Source organism: Choloepus didactylus, chromosome X, assembly GCF_015220235.1.
Source record: "Choloepus didactylus isolate mChoDid1 chromosome X, mChoDid1.pri, whole genome shotgun sequence".
Taxonomy (NCBI): domain Eukaryota; kingdom Metazoa; phylum Chordata; class Mammalia; order Pilosa; family Megalonychidae; genus Choloepus; species Choloepus didactylus.
In genome coordinates, this window is record NC_051334.1 from 179,606,889 (window position 1) to 179,626,046 (window position 19,158).

The following is a 19,158-nucleotide window of genomic DNA, read 5'->3' on the forward strand; positions in this document are numbered from 1 at the left end:
ATATCACCATAGTTGACCTTGAGTAATTAAATGCACACCTGGTATGAACCTGTCCGCTCCTCTGTAAAATAGGAATAATAATGATTCCTGCCTCAAAGGGCTATTGTAAGAATTAAATTAGATAGTAAGTGTGAAGCATACACTCTCCTATGTAGTAAACACTCAGAAAATGAAGGCCCTTCGCTATTTTTCTCCTCCTCCTCCTTCCCTTTCTTCTTTCACAATAGGAGGGAGAAAGGCATTCCAGAGAAGGGGAATTGGAGAGAGATCAGAAGTAACCTTCCCAAGGAAGTGGTTTATCAAAATTGTGCATAATTTGAACATATACACATGGTAAGAAAGGACATTCCGGATGCAAGGAACAGTGTGCAAAATGCCAAGAGTCACTTACTCAAATTTTGCTCAGAAATTCATTCTTAACTCCCTCTATGTGAAAATCCCTTTTCAGTAGCAACACTTCTGTGTGCTTTTTTGCAGGGGCGTGGGGCTGTGAGTTGAGGGAAGATTGCTGAAAATATGTCCATTCTCCTTTTACCTTATTTGAGGAACTCAGGAGAACAGCACCAGTTGCGTAAAGCAAATAACTATATTTCCACTGTCCTCAAATCCATTTCTGGGAGAGAGGGCTCTATACTTGCCTCTAACCAAGACCAAAGTAAAGGGGATGAGCAACCAGATTTTGCTGTCCTCTACTTTTGGGAAAATGTGTATGTTTTATCAAACATCAACCACTGATGCCATTTTGTGCCTTCAGACATATTCTAGAATGAAGATTATATTAAGGTATTGCTAAGTGTCAGTGCTAAAGTGGAAGTCATCTTTATTCCACCCCTGTTTTAATCTTGAGAACTCCAAAAGGAATTTTATTGCTGAAATAACTATTTCTTTGAAGAATGAAATTCATGTGGCCCCAAGGCTTTACCAACATAAAAGAACTTGGCCTAAATAATTACTTAAGGGTGACCATAATATAATTCATTTGTCTTCACCATCCTTCCTCCAGATTTTCCCCAATTGCTGAAATGGGAAGTGCGTGTTCCTTCATAAATTCATGAGGTCTCTTTATAATACGTTCTATCAGCAGGCACTCATTAAACCATTAGCTTCAAAGGTCCAAAGAAGGGCAAGGAATATAACATAAAATATTTAATAATGGTGATAAACTGTCCAGCCTTCAGAGTGATTGCAAAAATGAGGTTGTGCATCTCAGAAACAAGAATATTATGACAATGATACTCAGGATAAATCAGGCTATTTTAAAAATGGGTAATGCACAAAAGATGCTGAGGTAGAAAACGTGTTCGATTAATTAGAAGATGAAGCAAATATAGCCAATAACTCAGCTGAGCCACAGATATACTTCCTTTCTCCTTCAATCACAAACACTTTTTCCCGAAGAATATATTTTTCTCCTCAACTTCCCCCACCACACATATACACACACATCTGCATTTTGACATTTTCCTATTCCATATCCTCTGTTTTTAAATAAATAGAGAAATTCCAATTTTTATTTCCCAGTGATAACTGGAGTAATGTCTTTCAAAGTTAAGCAAGAAAGTTAGTTTTCAATTCAGGGCACTTGCTGGAGCTAAAATCATTTTTTCCCTTTTCCTTTTCTTTTATAGAGAGCAAATTCTCGGTTTATAAACTTTGAATCCAGTGTCAATTCCTGCGCCAATAGAGAACGCTTTGTCAGGCCCTTTGGCTAAGTCTGCATCCAACTGCTTCAGTGCCTCAGATGGCTTCTGTAACTGTTGACAGAACATTGAAGGATTGAGCTGAACCATTAAAAGGTGGGTACTTGATAAATCAGGTCATTTTACCATTTCAATACACCCTTAAAGTTGTATTTAGTTCTAAATCTTTATGTTGAATATGCCCTTTCTTTTTCTAAGTTAAGTCTACTTACACCTATTGTGATATTTCTGTATTAAGTGATGTATTTCACTCACATGAATATTATGGTTTAACTAGTAATATTAACATTTGTATAGTAATTACCACCTGTTGGCACTATTCTAATTGATTTACGTGTATTAACTCATTTAATCCTCAAACTCCACTATGAGGAAGGTGCTATTATACTCATTTTAAAAGTGTGGAATCTGAGGAACAGAGAGGACAAGTAATTTTATTAAAGCAGTTTTTTTTTTTTTTAAGATATATTCACATACCATACAATCCATCCAAAGTGTATAATCAATGGCTTTTAGAATAATCACAGAGTTGTGCATTCATCACCACAATCGATTTTAGAACATTTTCATTACTCAAAAGAGAATAAAACCCTACTCTTTAGCAGTCACTTCTAAATCCCTCTATCCTCCTCAGCCCTACATAACCACTAATCGAATTCTATCTCTATAGATTTGTTTATATTTACATTTTATATGAATGGAATCGAACAATATGTAGTATTTTGTGCCTGGTTTCTTGCACTTAGCATAATACTTTCAAAAATTATTGTTTTTTTTTTTAATTAGAGAAATTGTATGTTTGCAGAAATGACATCCAATGAATGTAACGTCTCCATATACCCCCACTGTTACACTGAATTAATGTGGAACATTTGTTACAATTGATGAAAGAATATTAAAATACTGCTTTTAAATATAGTATATAGTTTACATTGGTGTATTTTCCCCATATCCACCCTATTATTAACACATTGTAATAGTGTTGTATATTTGTTATAATTCATGAAAGAACATTCTTATATTTGTACTATTAACCACAGCCCATTGTCCACAACAGGGTTCACTGTGTTATACAGTCCCATGTTTTATACCATTTTATCTTCTAACTTTCCTTCTAGTAACACACGATCCAAACCTACCCCTTTCAACCACATTCACCAACAAAATTCAGAACTGTTGATTTCGCTCACAATAATGTGCTACCATCACCACTATCCATTTCCAAACATTTACAATCAACCTAAATAGAAATTCAGTACAAATTCAGTATCAGCTTCCCATTCTCTACCCCCATTCTATCCCTTGGTAACCTATATTCTAGATTCTAACACTATGAGTTTGCTTATTCTAATTACTTCATAGTGAAATCATTCAATATTTGTCCTTTTGTGTCTGGCTTCTTTAACTCAACATAATGAACTCAAGTTTCATCCATGTTGTCACATGCTTCAGGACTTCATTCCTTCTTACAGCTGAATAATATTCCATCATATATATATATATATATATATGAGATATATATATATATATATATATATATATATATATATGAGATATATATATCTCATTTTGTTTATCGATTCATCCGTTTGATGGGTTGCTTCCTTCTTTTGGCAATTGTGAATAATGCTGCTATGGAAATCAGTGTGCAAATGTCTGTTCGAGTCCCTGCTTTCAGTTCTTCTGGGTATATACTAAGTACTGAGTTTGCTGGATCATATGGCAATCCTATACTTAGCTTCCTGAGGAATCGTCCAACTGTCTTTCACAGCAGCTACACAATTTTACATTCCCACCAGCGATGAATAAGTGTTCCTATTTCTCCACATCCTCTCCAACATTGTAGTTTTCTGTGTTTTTTTTCTTTTTTTAATGGCAGCCATTCTAGTGGATGTGAAGAGGCAGCTCATTGTGGTTTTGATTTGCATTTCCCTAATAGCTAGTGATGTTGAGCATCTTTTCATGTGCTTTTTAGCCATTTGTGTTTCCTCTTTGGTAAAATGTCTATTCAAGTCTTTTGCCCATTTTTTAATTGGGCTGTTTGTCTTTTTATTGTTGAGTTGCAGGATTTCTTTATATATTCTTGATATTAAACCCTAATTGGATATGTGGTATCCAAATATTTTCTCCCATTAGTAGTTACCATTTCACTTTCTTGACAAAATCCCTTGAAGCACAAAAAGTTTTTAATTTTGAGGACATCCCATATATCTGTTTTTTATTTTGTTGCTTGTGCTTTGGGTGTGAAGTGTAAGAAACCATTGCCTACCAAAGATCTTGAAGATGTTTCCCTACCTTTCTTCTATGATTTTTATGGTGCTGGTTCCTATATTGAGGTCTGTGATTCATTTTGAGTTAATTTTTGTATAAGGTGTGAGATAGGGGTCCTCTTTCATTCTCTTGGATATGGATATCCAGTCCTCCCAGCCCCATTTGTTGAAGAAATTATTCTTTCCCAGTTGAATGGACTTGGCAGCCTTGTCAAATACCAATTGGCCATATATATGAGGGTATATTTCTGCACTCTCAATTCAATTCTGTTGGTCAATATGTCTATCTTTATGCCAGTACCATGCTGTTTTGATCATTGTAGCTTTGTATGCTTTAAAGTCAGGAAGTGTGCATGTTCCAACTTCTTTCCTCTTTTTCAAGATGTTTTTGTCTACTCAGGGGCCCTTCCCCTTCCAAATAAATTTGATAATTTGCTTTTCCATTTGTGCAAAGTAGACTGTTGGAATTTTGTTTGGGATTGCATTGAATCTGTAAATCAATTTGGGTAGAATTGACATCTTAATGTTATTTAGTCCCTGCTTTCAATTCTTTTGAGAACACTTCAATTTTGATGTCAAATTAGCAAACCTTCCTTTTCGGTGTGCCTTTTGTGTCTTGCTTAAAACCTTTCCCTGCCCAGTTATAATAAATATATTCTCCTATATCATCTTCTACATTTTTTAAAATATAGTTTTTTTTTTCAAATTTATCTGTAGTAGATGGGTTATGGTATGATGAAAAAAATCCAGTTTATGCTTCCATATTGATCATAAATTGTTTCAACATAATTTGCTATATAGTCCATCCTTTCACAGCTAAATTCTAATGACATGTCTGTCATACCAAGTTGCCTTATAACATCTAACAGCTGTTTGCATATACCATGTGCTAATCATTGTACTTGAATTATATCATTCAATCCTCACAACACTTGTATGAAAAAAATATTCATTGTTTCCATTCTATAACTAAAGAAACTGAGGTAAAGAAAGGTCAAAAAATTTGTCCAATGTCGCACAAACCAATATTTGGAGGAGCCAGGATTTGAACCCAAGCAGTTTGGATACAGAGATCATATTCTTAACAACTTATTCAATGACTCTCTTTTATATATGAATGGTAATTTCTGGGTTCTATAATCGGCCCATTGGTTCATTTGATTATGCTTGTTACAAATCACACACTTTGATTGATTTTTGATTTTTGATGTCTTGATATCTAGTAGGGCAAGCTTCCCCATCTTGCATATTTTCTTCAGAATTGTACTGATTATTCCTACCATTGTTTTATTTTATTTTATTTTATATTATTTATTTTAAAGTCAACTTCCCAAAGTTCCATGAAAAATCCTGTCAGGAGTTTTGCTAAAATGTTGTATTCCAAGATCAATTTTGAGGGAATTAAAATCATCATGACATTGACATGGACATGGTAAAATCCTCATATGGAAGATCAAATTTGATGCCCTTCAAAAAAGTTGTGCAATTTTTTTCCACCAAGGTATTTCACATATTTTGCTATATTTAATCTTAAGTAGCATCTTTTTTGTTGTTTCTACTCTGAATGAATTTCTTTAAATGACATTTTTTTTAGTTGGTAGTTAAGGTATATGGGAATACTACTAATTACCAAATGTTATTCTCACATCCAAGAAACTTGCTGAATTCCTCCTTTATTGTAATAACTTATTGAGATATACTTATGGATTTTCTATATAGACAATCAAGTCATCTGAAATTAATACCATTTTGTTACTTCCTTTACAATCCTGATATCACTTATTTCTTTGTTATGTCTTACTGCATTGACTAGGACTCCAGTACTATGATGAATTGTAAAGGTGATGAACTTTAGAGACCCTTTGCTTGTTCTTAACTTGTAAATGGCAGCTTCTAAAGTTATAGCAATAAATATGATGTTTGTCATTGGTTTCTGATAGACACACTTATGAATCAGAGAAACTCTTATGTTTTTAGTTCCCTAATAGCTTTATCATGAATGGACCTTGAATTTTGAATTATAGTAATTCTCTATTTTGAAGCAATACTTATAATGCTTGGTTAAATATCACTTTATTATGATGCATCTTATATTTTATGCATTGATGGATTCAATTTGTTAATATTTTATTGAGGATGATTACATGTATTCTGACTAATGAGATTAGCCTGTAATTTTCCATCCTTGTATTGTTCTTGTCAAGTTTTGGTGTCAAGGTAATTTCAGCCTGCTAAAATGAGACTTTTCCTGGGCAACTTTCCCTCTTGTTCATTGTCTGAAAGAGTTTCTTTAAGGTAGGAATGTTTCGTTCCTTGAACATTTATGAAAACAGACCTTTAAAACTTCCTGTGCCTTTTATTTATTTTTGCAAGGAGGTGTGGGATTTTTGACTACAGATTAAATGTATATAGCAGTTATTGATTTATTTAGATTTTCTACTTTTTCTTAAATGTGGTTTTTCTTTCCTAGAAATTTGTCCTTTGCATATATGTTCCCAAATTTATTGATGATCTTTATAGCATTCTCTTGATTCTTAGTATTTCTAGTATATCTGTATTTGGTTCCATTTATGATTTCCTAATGTTTATTTTTACTTCATTTTTTCTAGAAAAATCTTGTTAGAGGTTTTCTTTTTTTATTATTCTTTTAAATATTTGGCTTTAGATTTTGTCAATGCTCTCCATTGTGTATAATTTTATTAATTAGTTTTTGTTATATATATGTATTTCTTCCTTCTACTTTATTAGGCTTTAGGCTATGATTATTTTTCTAACTCTTTGAGAGGAGCACTTTGCTAAGTAGCTTTCAATCTTTCTTCTTTCCAACCTAAAAATTCCCACTAAGTGCAATTTTTGCTGCATCCCACACATTTTAATATGCAATAATTTCCATCATCAGTCAGTTCTAAGTATTTTGTAATACATCTTCCTGCTATCCTTTTTATTATTCAAATCTAATATTATCACATTGTAATAAAAATATGCACTGCCTGATGTAAATTTTCTGGAACTACCTGACTGTTCCAGTTTGCTAATGCTGCCATTATACAAAATACCAGAAATGGATTGGCTTTTGTAAAGGGGATTTATTAGGTTACAAATTTACAGTTCTAAGACCATAAAAGTGTCCAAACTAAGGCATCAACAAGAGGATACCTTCACTGAAGAAAGGCCGATGGCGTCTGGAACACCTCTGTCAGCTGGGAAGGCATGTGGCTGGCATCTGCTGGTCCTTTGCTCCTGGGTTGCATTGCTTTCAGCTTCTGATTCCAGTGGCTTTCTCTCTAAGCATCTGAGAGTCCTCTCTTAGTGTCTCCAGGACAAACTCTGGGCTTCATCTCTTAGCTTAGCATCTCCAAACATCCTCCTGCCTGCATCTCCAAGCGTCTCCAAGCATCAGCAAGCATCTGGGTCTATGTCAGCTCTTTTCTTCTCTCTTAAATACTCCAGTGAACTAATCAAGACCCACCCTGAATGGGCAGTGTCCACACCTCCGTGGAAATAATCTAATCAGAAGTATCACTCCCAGTTGGGTGAGGCACATCTCCATGGGAACACTCAATCAAGAGGTTCCACCCTAATCAACAGACTAATCAGTCTACCCCCACAAGATTGCATTAAAGAATATGGCTTTTCTGGGGGACACAATATATCCAAACTGGCACACTGACCTTCCTTTGCAGGCTGGTATGTGCTCACTGTGTGCCAATGCCCCAGGTATGCTTGACAAGGAGCTGCATTCTGTATTTGTTTAAGGGCAAGGTTCTCTCTCTATCTCTCCATCTATGTCTCTCTCTCTCTCTCTCTCTGGCTACCAATGTTGCCAAATTACATGACTAATTACTAATGCATAAAATTTAGTTTTTCTCATGCTGTTTTACATATTTTCCTTCTTCACAAAAAATTCTTATAATACCCAATTCTGCAGTGCAGTACTTATCATAAAGCTATGTTTCTATTGCCATGAAAACCACTGCGAAGTTGTGAGCTCGTAAAGTCTCTATTCTCCAAGTAGATCAGAACATTGGTTTCTAGCTTCCTAGAAAGTTTATTCATTAAATAATATCCATGTATTAAGTTTTTTGGGCAGCAAATTGCACCACCCACTTCTCATTGGGGTGAAATGGGGTGGTTATGTGATATTTACAAAAAATGAAAAAGAGGCTATTAACTTGAACTGCCAGTATTCATTTAGTCTTCTAAATCAGTCAAAACAAAAACAAAGTTCGCCCCCCAGCACACACACTCTATATTCAATATACAGATTAATACTCTCAAACAGTTCATCATCTAGCAGGTAGAAATATGATGATACACAAATGGTTATAAAAAGATAAGGATAAGTGCAATGACATAAGGACAGGAAGCCGCCCTGAGCCATTTAACTCCTATATCTCACTGCTCTATATGGTCCCTGCCAGATAGGAACAGCTGAGTTAATACCTATTAAATGAAAGGATGGGATTCAGGGAGTGACTTACTTAAATGCAAAATTTTGCATGTAGATGGTCACTAGGATCTCACATTACAGTGGCAGAGGTGGTCATTGAACAAATAATCACATAACCAAACAGCACTGTGATTTCATGTGGTGTAAACGACTCAGCACTGAGCCTCTCTTGAGTGTGTGCCCTACTAACCAATAGCATCTAGACCACACCATCTAACAGTTCTGCATAAACGTACACCCTCCCCCACACCAAAGGTGGAGGAATGGGACACTGTGTGTAGACGTGAAGACAGGAAGGGAAAATCCCCTGACCAAGGTATAACTCACAAGAATCATTCCCTTTCACAGAGGCATAGTGATGTATATCTTGTTGTCACAGTGGCATTAGAGTCCCTGGCCCCAGCTACTAAACCCTAAAACCTTCAGCTGGTCTAAAAGCCACCACAACCACTATAACGCTAACTTTTCCTTACTGCTATGACTTCTCTCTCTCTTTCTGTCTTTCCTGCTTTTGGATTTCTCTTTCTTTTAAGCTAAGTTATTTTGATTACATTTTCTAGCATCCGATATGCTTTTGAAGGAGGAGAGATGCTTGTCTTCACCAGTTCAATGTGCTATATCCAGGCATGCTCTCTGGTGACAGTTTTTAATTCATGGAATCATTCACACATACCTAAGAAACATCCCTTTAATGATTTTGTATGTTCAGGAATATATTAGATGCTATGGAAGAATTAAAAAAAGAAATAATAATAATAAAAACTTCTGCACAGCCAAATGCTAAAGAACTTTCAGGCATTATAAACTGCCTCTGCGAACTAGGCACTGGAAGAAATGGAAGAAGAAGTTGTCTGCAGAAAAAGCTTGGAAAACTACTGAACATCCTGCCAAAAGAGCCCTTTTCAAGCTCCCAGAGGAGAGGCATGTTAAAAAAGTGAATAAATGTATGAGGAGAAAGGTTTTGGAAAGCTTTCGATGTTCTCTCAGGCATTACACCATATTGCTAGATCAGCAACACATTACTATTGATTTCACATGATAGTGTCAAGTTGAACTAACATTAAAACACGGGATTGAATTGAAATTGATGTACCTGAATAATTCAAGCTGTTATTATTGTAAGTCAGCCCTTTTTGAAGAGCATATGCATTTTTAAAATGAAGTTTCTTTAAAAATATATGGATTTTCAAAAACATCAGCAACTACCCAAGTTTAAAGGTTGTAATTCATGTATATATTATATTCCAATTACGGTCAAATGCCAGGATGATAGTTGAGAAATGTGAAATTCTTTACCAAAACTTGGGAACATTACATAAACAACACCTCCCAGGCCTGACTTCATCTTAGGGTCACTAATTGATGCAATGACAGTCTTGAACATTTTGTAAATATATTTGCCAGAAAATGTACAGGAGGACTGAGCAAATTAGCAAGAACAAGAATGAGCAAATGACTCACTCTGTGTGTGTGTGTGTGTGTGTGTGTGTGTGTGTGTGTGTGTGAGAGAGAGAGAGAGAGAGAGAGAGAGAGAGAGAGAGAGAGAGAGAGAGAAACGTTTTCCTCTAGCTTTAAGTACTATATTGCAGATATATTGAAAGCAGTTACAACAGTTGATAGCTGTTACAGATATTGAAACAGAAGTTTCAGAACATCTGTACTTTGGGAGACAATCTATTTTCACTTCAGAGAAGGAAGACAGTATAGCCAAAGCAAAAACGAAACAAAAAACAACAAATGGTGACAACAATAAGAAAACTCTGAGTTAGGCCACTAAGCAGTTTTCTGAACAAATATGTGATGATCTTTTCTCATCCCATCTCAATTGCCTGCTGCCCAACCGTTACCAGTTTAACCCTTCTGCCCTTTTTCCTTAGTATTAAGCAGGTGAAAGTGTGGTCATCTAGCAAGCCTCTACATTTCCCAAATCCTCTTTCCACTAGGTGTGGTCATGTGACTAAGTTCTTGTGAATGGTGTTTCTGTGGAAGTGAATAGCATACCACTTCTAGGACTGGGCCTTAAAACACTGCATGCAAAGTTCTCTATGCTTGTTTCCTTTCCTCTGAGCTAGAACACAGAGATGTCTGCAACCCAACTTTGAACTTGCTGATGAGGACAAGGCCCAGGGAGAAGGGTGGAGAAATAAGAAGAACATCCTATGTGACCACATGGAGCAAAGCACCTGCCCATTCACCCTGGACTGTTAACATGAGAGAAAGCTAATCGTAAATCCATTTCACGACTCACAGCTCTGTCCTCATACAGAAATTTTGTTCTATATTCAATGTTTCATTATAGAGTAACAGGTTCATCATAAAATTGCTGGGTTAGTTTGAGACAGAAACAACCCTGGACAAGAGATCAAAGCCACACTGCTTAACCTCTAACTTTCACCAAATGTGTGATTCATATTGCCTCGCTCATACAAATTATACAAACAGACCATCTACAATTGCAGACTGTTTTCCCATTAATTATGTTTGTAATTTCCAAACATGATAATATCCCTCTAATAGTGAGGATTAGGTGTCTAAAAACCCATATAGGGAATTTAAAGTCAAAGAACTTAGGATCTAATAGGCAATATTCAGCCAAAGACACTATGGTCATGGGTGAAACTGGAAGCCATTATTAGCATCTTTTTGTTCAATAAAATCAATAGAGGCATAATAATTAAAGGTATCAAAGATATTTATATAATCAAGTAATAAGAGTACCATCAATTTCGATTTATCATCACTTGCTTCCTAAACACTCACCTATGTGCTTTCCCTCTGCAGTTTGAAGGGCAGTTTCTTTGTTTTATTGCATATTGTAAGAAATACCAAGAGGCATTTTATCATGTTTGTTTCACCATTCAAATATTTGATGTCTGTCTGACTTTGCATTTATTTGCAACTTTTGCCTCCTGGGATCATCTTGACTTCCAGAGATACAGAGTAACTTCAATGCCTGGGAAGGGAAAAAAGCAAACAGACAAACACTAAACCAAAACCAAACAAAGGAAGTCTTTGGTTAGTTTGTTTAAGTGATTCCACATGTCAAATAGCCATTCCTCAAATGTCCTGTCTACTCTGAAATGTTTGTGTCTTAGCTCCACCATAATTATTTCACGTCATAGAGCACACTAACAGTCTGTGTCACAAAACTCTTACTCCATCTTTCCTGATTGACACAGGAGCTCAATTTTAAGATTTGGGTTTACTTTTCCTCAACTTCTTTCTCTCCCAAATCAGCACTGCAAAATTGCCTAGGCTCCTCCACCATCTTTTTAAATTTCCAACCTTCATTTCTTATTTTGATAGATTTCCTTCAGACAGCAGCTTTGTGATTTGTGCTACCTGGTTATACCATCACATGCACAATTAACTTAAATGATTTTAACTGTTTTTCTTCAGAGCTCAGTATGAGTCCAGTGTTTAAAAATATGTATTTTTCATACAACGTAACCTAGCCATTCAAGCCATCTCTTCCTTTACATGTTCAACATTAGAAGCAGTACTCTATTGCAGCACTGAAGGGAAAACTGGCAATGCTGTATTTATTGAGAAATGGTATAAAAATATTATGGACCATTTAAGGTATTTTGAAGGGTGATATTGACATACCTAATTTAAACCAAAACTTGACTTTGGAAAATAACCCTTCTATAAGATGAGACTCCACTCTGCTGGACGAAGTTTTCTCATGTCTTATCTTAAATGTGTACAGAATTAAATTTAAGAAAATTGACATTTCTCATCATAGTAGAATTGGGAGACAGTGTAATATCGAGGTTAAGAACATGACTTTGAGTCAGCTAAAAATTGAATTTAAATACCTGGTCACTACTTAATAAGTTGGTGATTTGGGAAAATTATTTAACTTCACTGATCCTCAGACTCTTATTTGTAAAATGGCAATAGTAATAGTACCTGGCTCAGTAGAATGCCTTGAAAATTAAAGTATATAATGTTTCTAAGTACTTGGCATGTTGTTTGGTATGTAGTAGGTACTCAGTAAACAGTAGCTATGATTAAGCTCTCAATAAATCATAGTTGAGGATTTGTCATTACATGTATCTATTATTTATATCTCATGATGCTTTGACTTTGCACTCTATACTACTGTTGTCCCCTTGCCTTTACCTCTAGTTCATATAGCCAGTGTCCTTGAAGCAATACTCATATTCACTCAACACCACTCATCTTTTCATGAAACTCTGTAGCACTTAATTTATCCATTTAATTCATATATCTCCTACCATATCAAGTTTTATCAAATAGAATATACTTACATTGTTATTTTAAACGCTGTTATGAACTTGCCCTGCCTTCCTGAATTTTCCTAGAAGATACCAGAATTCCTGTCCAACTACATACAATTGGTGATGAATAAATATGGTATCTTCAAGAAGATTCCATTTTCAGGAAATTCCTGGAGGGTGTGCTCCACCAACAAAAAGGAGTAAAAGAAGAAAGAAGACACTACTTCAGATTGGGTCTCCATGAAGAAGACTAAGAGGTGGGTTGGGCATGCACAGTATTTACTAAAGCACGCCATTGGGTTCAATACCTGTGCAAGGGAAGGAAAGAATAGATTGGCTGAGGGAGAAGTTGAGTCACAATGCAGACCCAAAAGAAAGCCTTGCCTGACACCACTGAGAGCTTAGAAGCTGGATCAGCCCTTCAGAGTTGACTCAAATTGAGCCAAGTTGGCCAAGCCTTTTAACTCTCGTATCAATCAATCTTTGATGTGGTCTGCCTCAGAAAGGGGTTTGGCCTTGGGTGAGGTGGCTCTCTGAAGCTGTGGCAATCCTGACAGTTGGGTAAGAAATCCTTCACTGAAAAGGGATCTGAGTGGTCCCTCAAATGTCTCTCACACAAAGGATCTGAGAAACAGGAGCTACAATACAGAAGAGAGGTGAAGATAATCCCCAGGATGATAATAAAGGGAGGTATCAGGATGACAGCTGTGCATCAGGCCTAGAAAGCCAACATTTCAGATTGGAACTGGATGACCAGAGGATCCAAGAGCCATATCTCTAAGGAGGAACAGAAATGAAATAATAGCTTATATGGTGTGTTTAAATTTATTGCAAGGACAGTTGTAGTTCTAATAGAGAGTTTGATTGAGGATGTGTTCATGGCAGATATATAGAATACTATGCAAAATAGACAGGAGAAAATTATTCACTCAGAGATGGAAGAAAAAGATATGCAAGAAGGGTAATGCAGTCTTTGTACATTACTGCATAGTTCATCTGTGAATAGTAATTGCATATCCATAATAAGAAAAATACCAAACGTTGAGCCGAACAAAATTATGAAATAACTGTATTAAGGGGTTACAGAGAGGAAAAATGTACCTGGGTGGGATGGAGCTGGGAATGTAGTGAAAGAGATCACAATCTTCATCCTCCATGGTAGACAGTCAGTGGAAGATATCTAAATCAGAAAAACTAAAGAGCATGGAAATATGGAGATAAACAACAGAAAAAAGAAAAAAAAGATAAATGTGTTGCAAGTAGTTGCTTTTGGACCAATGAAAATTTGGAGCAGAAAAAGAGAGTGCTATGTTTGTGTGTGTGTGTGGGTGGGTGGGTGGGTGCGTGAGAGGGTGGGGGGGGGAGAGAGACCCTTTAGAAATACACATGCATGAATTTGGTTAAAAAATTAAAATTAAACTAAAACAAGAAAACTTTTTCACCAGGTTCATTATCCCTTTCCAATCCTGGTGGCTGAGATGTATTCTAAATGCTCTAGAGCAAATGGATATGATGTAAATAGGAGAGACCAAGTTCTTGAGAGCACCACCTTGCATGTGCATGCACGGAAGAGAAGTCATGTTTAACTCTAAACATTTTCTTGGCTAAATTTACCTAATTAGTAAAAACTAGGCTAGGTAATTTTTACTCACTGGCCATATATGAGATCCCTCATAATAGATTTTCTCTTTAATATTCCTGAAAGAAAACTGTCATTCTTCTTCTTCTTCTTCTTCCTCTCCTTCTTCCTCTTCTTCTTCTTCTTATATTATTATTATTATTATTATTATTATTATCTTCCTAACTAGGAGCAGCTAGAGCTAAAATCCTGTTTCCTTAACAGTTTTAATAATAAATGAATGAAATATCTATTTGTATTTGGAGATAAAGCTTTATTCCTCAAAACAAACAAAGCCAACAAACTTCCCTCTAAAAGAAATTTTATTTGAAAGACAGGATAAAAAAATTGGTTGTATGATTATAAACTCAAAAGATTCTGGACCCATCTATTCACTATGTGCATTCTAAGTTTCATGGATCCCAGTTGGTTACTATTCATTTAAAGGCAACCTAGCACCATGAGTAATTTTTAGGGCCTAGAACAGTGCCTAACCCATAATAAGTGCTCATTAAATATTTCAGTAAAGAACTCAGCCATATTGCTTCTGAAAACAATTATTAAGTAGTAGTTAATGTCTTGAAGGAAAACAAAATGGATTCCTGATCTGAGTATAGAGTAAACCCTTTTAATGAAGGAAACACCCAATAGAAACATAAAGATTCAACATATATATATATATACACACACACACACAAATATATATATACATATACACACACACACACATAACATTTGTTATATAAAATAATTAGCAGGGTTTGAAATACCACCAATCTTATTTTTATAACAGTGTGACAAAATGCAGATTTTTTTAAAGAAACTCAAGCCTCAATTCCTTTTTTCACATCTAAAGAGTTATGTGACTTGCACATGCAAAGATTTGACCAGACCAAATATGGATAAATCATGCACAAAAGACATAAGAGGGCAAAGGAATTTTTTTCCACATCCCGTTAGCAGAAGTTTTAGGGAGAGAACTGAGAAAATGGAACAAAAAGAGCAGGATGTTAAGCACCACCTTTGACATCTTGGTAAAGATACAGAAAAATGCCCCCCTTCCTTTCTGTAATCAGAATGCCTTGGGCTACCTTAAGGCTAGGCTCAACATGGTGTCCCATCTAAAAGAAACAAAAATCTGATGCCAGAGATCATTGAAAAGTGACCTAGGTCTTTCTGGAAGCTTTCTTGGAGAGAGAGCAGGAGGGCTTTCCAATACACATGGGTATGTTCCCTACTCCCAATTTTTCATTTTCGCAACTGCTCCAATCTCTCCCGAGGTCTCCTATTCCTCTCCCCCTCTTCTTCCAGAAACTCTGTCTTCCTGGGTTATCTCCTAACTCCTCACTTCTCTCTGTCAGGCTTCTTTGGGTTCAGTCCACATATCTGATATTTTATCTTTCTTCTCCAGGAAGGTCCAAGCAGAATGAGTCTACCCCTTACCTTGGCTTCTCATCACCACTCCTTACCTTATTTGACACACCAAAAGCTTGGAAGCCAAGAAGCCCAAAGAATCCCTGTGGGCTTTTAAGTGGTAATAGTGATTACCTTTGGGTGGTAGCATTGAAAATGATTTTGGTTTTCTTCTTTAAGCTCGCCCATATTTTTACACATTTCAAAAAATATGCATGTTTCCCTTTTGTGAAAATGAAAATAGCTTAAAATTAAATCCTACTATGCTAACAAGACTTGCCAGTGGCTCCAAATATACTAATTTTTGAACTTGCAGTAGACTACATGCTACCCAACCTTGATAGTTCATGTCTTTTCCCAGAGCCTGGAAGTATTTCAATTTGGTTTCAAAGAAGTAATTATGGACTGAAGAGATACTTGTCCACGTTTCCAAAGGCACTGGCAGTTCCATCACGCTATGCTTGGCAAATTCTAAGACATCTCCATGATCTTTACCCTCTGGTGTTACTCTTGTGATTATGTTATTTTACACAACAAAAGGGATTATGCAGATGTAATTAAAGTTACTGATCAGTTGACCTTAAGAACAGAAGATTATTGGGGTGGGCCTAACCTAACCATATGAACTCTTTGAAAGCAGTTTTTTTTTTTTTTTTTTTTTTTTCTGGCTGCTAACAGAAGAGGACATCAGAGGGAATCCAAGCTGGATAGGTTGTCCATGGCTGGCTCTGAGATGGAGGGGCCATGCGGCAAGAATTGGAGCTGAGAGTGGTCCCCAGACAACAACCAGCAAAGAAACGGGGACTTCCAAGCTACAGCTGCAGGGAACTGAATTCTGCCAATAGACTGAAAGAGCTTGGAAGTAGATTCTTCCTCAGAGCTTCCAGATAAGAGGCCAGTGTGGCTGAAACCTTGACTTTGGCCTTCTGGGGACTTAAGTGGAGCCACCCTGATTTCTGAGCTATAAATCTGTAAGATAATAAATGGGTATTGTTTTTAGCTGCTATGTTGTGGTCATCTGGTACACAGTAATAGAAAACTAATATATATTCCTACTTTTGTACTATTCTCTAGCTAAGGCCATGTCCTCAGTATATCCCTCTCATAACGGACTGGGCAGGCTCTTGTTTGTTAATCTCTGAGATCATATACGATAGATATTATGCACTGTGTAATGTCTACTTTACATTTTTTTTTTGTCAGAAAACTGAAATGCAAACATTCTGCCATCTACATCTTATCAAATGGTACTGGTTTCTGTAAAGGTTCCATCAGTATATGAGAAGAATACATTTTCTCACTTATAAGGCACAAAGTATACAGACAGAGATACACAGTTAATTATTGATAATGCAAATTATTTTTAACCTACTCAGTCTAACAATGTTTTAAAGAGATTTATTAGTCTTCCATTGTGATGTGATTGTGTGTGTTTCTCCTCAGACTTCTGGTAGATTTTGCATGATATATTTTATTACTATGTTGTTTCGGTTAAGAAGAGAAAATATGAAATGAACAATAAAATACAAATACTTGCACTTCCTCACTAGGAGTCAGGGAAATAGAAATGAAAATGATGCAACTAATAAAATATTTTAAAAGACAGGATATTCACTGATAGGGATGTGGGATGGGGAAGAAGGGACTTTTATACAGTGTTGTTAGAACAATGCACTGGATGCAGTATTGTTGGAAAATACCCAAGACATATTTATTAAAATAAATGTGCATAACATTTGGTCCAGTAATTGCACCCTAGGTGACCTAGTAAGTGAAATAAAGGTACCAGGGGGTAGCGAATAAATGGGGTGTTTATTGCTTCATTGTTTTCTAATACTGAGACAGAGAGAGAGACAGAGAGACAGAGAGAGAGAGAGAGAGAGGAAAGAAAACCCAGAAATAGAAGTCAATGCCCATCAATAGTGGAATGGTTGAACCAAGCATGGTACTTCTATAATTTGGATTACTATACAGCTACTTAAAAAATGAGAGAAATATATGCCAATCAATATTTAGAATGATCCTTACGATATATTAAATGGAAAGGGCAATCTATGATTATATGTATATGTGTGTGTGTATCAAGTGTGTGCATGTCTTCATATAGATATATAAACATATATAAAGACATATTCACATATATATGTATATATACATACATATGTTTATGTATATTTGAACATGCACACATGCATATATTTTACAGGTTCGTGTAAGTAAAATGAATAATATGGAAGTCTATGTGGCAAATATAGGGGTTATGTCAGGCGGGTAAGATTGAAGTGACAGGAGATTATTGAATTTACTTAATATATGTCTATATTATTTGATTCATTGCAATAAACATGCATTTTTATAAATAAACATTATTGAAATAAAAAATAAAAATTCTTTAAAAGTGAAAGGAAAATGAAGAAAACTAAAGATGGGAATAAACAGTTTCAAACAAAGTGAACTGGGCTAAATGTTATTCATTGTTGGAGAATTTCCTGAAAACTTACATTCTTTTCCTCTAAACAGTCTTTTCAATTTTTTTTTAAGAAATCAAGAAAAGAAAACTGCCTTTGTTTTCAAATTAAATTGAATGTGGGATCCCAGTATGTACAACAACAAAATCAGAGCTAAACTCAGGATGAAGTGGGGGTGGAGACCAGGCACAGAGCCATCCTCCCTCCCTGTTGCCTCCAGCGCAACCAGGGGAGTCAGCAGAGTCGAGTTTGGAGTTGGAATCATCCTCACAACACACACTGACCTTATTATGTGGATCACAGAGGTTTCATCAGGACCTCAGTGACAGGAGAAGCTGTGGTTTACCTGAGTAACTAACATATGTTGCTTATTTTTGGATCATGTGCATCTTATATTTTTCCTCTTTGCTCTGGATACTGGGATGTAAATTTGTAACTTATCTTTGGCAATTATGTAGTACTTTCTGGTATACATTTTATCTTTTCTCACTGCTAACTATCCCAAATGGGTTTTCTTTTTCTACTTTTATTATCCCTTTGTCCTGATGTATCTATTTTCATAATTTCATAAGTTTATGCACTTTAATTAGGCAATTTAATTAGGCATAAATTAGAGTATGCCCCATCACGTCATGGTATAAGGAAAGCTTAGAATAGAGGGAAGGGGGCTGGTTTTCTTGAACATTTTGAGGCGATCCATACATTGGAACCTGCTATTTGAATTCTTCATCTAAGTTGCTCTTGATAGTAAATGTCCTAGAGATATTCTGTATTGACTGGTTTCATTTCTTCTGCAGGTTTACTCCGTTCTGTGGGGAGGATCCCATGTGCCCATCACGTATGTGATTTCCCTAGATGGGAACACTTTGAGGGTCCTGAGTATAAGGGTAGTAAAGTCAGAACTGGGGTCTTGTGTTCATGTTCTTTTTGAGGTAAAGACAAAGAAGCTTCATTACAAATATGACAAAATGCAGTTCTTTTAGATTTCACTC